The sequence below is a fragment of the Artemia sp. Qi Xiang Cuo genome, chromosome 9 (assembly GCF_049724085.1).
Source record: "Artemia sp. Qi Xiang Cuo chromosome 9, ASM4972408v1, whole genome shotgun sequence".
Classification (NCBI taxonomy): Eukaryota; Metazoa; Arthropoda; class Branchiopoda; order Anostraca; family Artemiidae; genus Artemia; species Artemia sp. Qi Xiang Cuo.
Genome location: NC_142802.1, coordinates 19,471,357 through 19,473,020, shown reverse-complemented (window position 1 = coordinate 19,473,020; position 1,664 = coordinate 19,471,357). Strand labels below are relative to the sequence as shown.

Below are 1,664 nucleotides of genomic sequence, written 5' to 3'. Positions count from 1 at the left end.
TTCCTTTGACAAGCGAATTGACATAACTACCTTTGACATAATCTTAATCGTTCCTTTTTTTCATAATCATAATCGTTCCTTTGACATAACTACTATTATTGATGGCGTACCAACAGATACAGTCAATGAACACAATAACATCAATGATGAAGTTGTAGCAGAATCAATATTAAAACACATGTATGACCCCAAAATTGAATAAGTGCCATGTCAAGAGAAAACATAATGAAGTATTTTATGGAATAAATTCAAAGCATTCATTTTCTTACAATAATATTCTATATGCCATTGTTTCAATAAAAGTAATTTATGCATTACTTTGTTATGTCTGGATGAATTTTAGGGTACGCTGGCAAGGCAATCAATGTATTGTTTCTGGGACGTGGGCCAACTAATGTTAAGCGTTGCTACATTGTAACAAGTTATTTGCGCTAAGGGGAAAACCTTAAAAATCTGTGTTTTATTGCAAGATTTGCTTGAAATTGTATATATAATTGTAAGCAATTGGTATATATTTAAAGTCAAAGATTAGGTAGAGTCAGAGAGTCCAATCCTAATTGTAATTGTTCACTAATATCAACAGTAATGATATCAACTTTAACAACTCTACAGGCTATGCGCGTGTCACGTTATTTCGTAAATCAGCACAAATTTTTGTTTTAATTTTGTACATATAACCTACTGCATATTGAATCTCAGAAACTGCAAAAAAAACTACGAAAAAAATGTCTGTCGGGACCTATATGTTATTAAATTGGCACCATTTATTTATGTTTACCATTAAATGGAAAGTACCCACATGTTCACCGTTCACTTGTAACTAACTCTAGGTTTGAGATAGGAGATGTTGTATTGAAATGCGTACTAATGAAGCTAAAGAAACGTCACTCCAATTTAAAAAAATTGGACTGTTGCTTACTGTATTTGGATTAGTGTTTCTTCTTCTTGGTATATTTTTGCTTTTTAACAAACGTTTATTAGCAATTGGCAATGTATTGTTTGTATGTGGAATAGGGTGTTTGATAGGCCCTAAAAGAACCTTCAGGTTCTTTTTTCAACAACATCGACTTAAAGGGTCTCTTGTGTTTTTTGGGGGAATGACATTAGTTCTGTTTGGATGGCCAATCGTTGGGATGGTCATTGAATTCCTTGGCTTCTATTTACTATTTAAGGGCTTTTTGCCATTTATCGTTTCATCTTTACGACAATTACCTATAATTGGCTGCATTCTGAGAATACCACCATTTGGTAGGATGATGGACAAGCTGGAGGGAAGTCGATGTAATGTTTAACTGTGTATTTATAAGTTTTTTTTAGATAAACTCTAAAATAAGGAAGAGTTGGTTGACGGAGAAAACATGAAAAGGGACTTGAATCTCATGTGGGTAAACTAAAGAGTACTTAAAGAGAAAGTGTCAGGAAAATCGAGGCAATAATCGTGGTTGCAGCATTCGCTACGTCCTAGTAAAGGACCTAGGAACCAAATAAAATAGCCTGAAACACATACAAATTGTGTCGGATAGAGACAGAAAGTTCGCCATTAGAATGTCCTTGGCCGAAACCCTGTATAAGAAACTTTGCTTGTACAAAAAAAAAATCCATTGTCTTGAACAATAAAAATGAATTGGCTTGAAAAACAAGGAAAGTAATTTTTTCTGCATGGA

General features: G+C 33.6%; 1 pseudogene; it reads left to right on the top strand.

The window, feature by feature from the left end:
• Positions 1 to 857: 857 nt before the first annotated feature.
• LOC148948409 (vesicle transport protein GOT1B pseudogene) lies at positions 858 to 1,292 on the top strand (annotated as a pseudogene).
• The last annotated feature ends 372 nt before the right edge of the window (positions 1,293 to 1,664 follow it).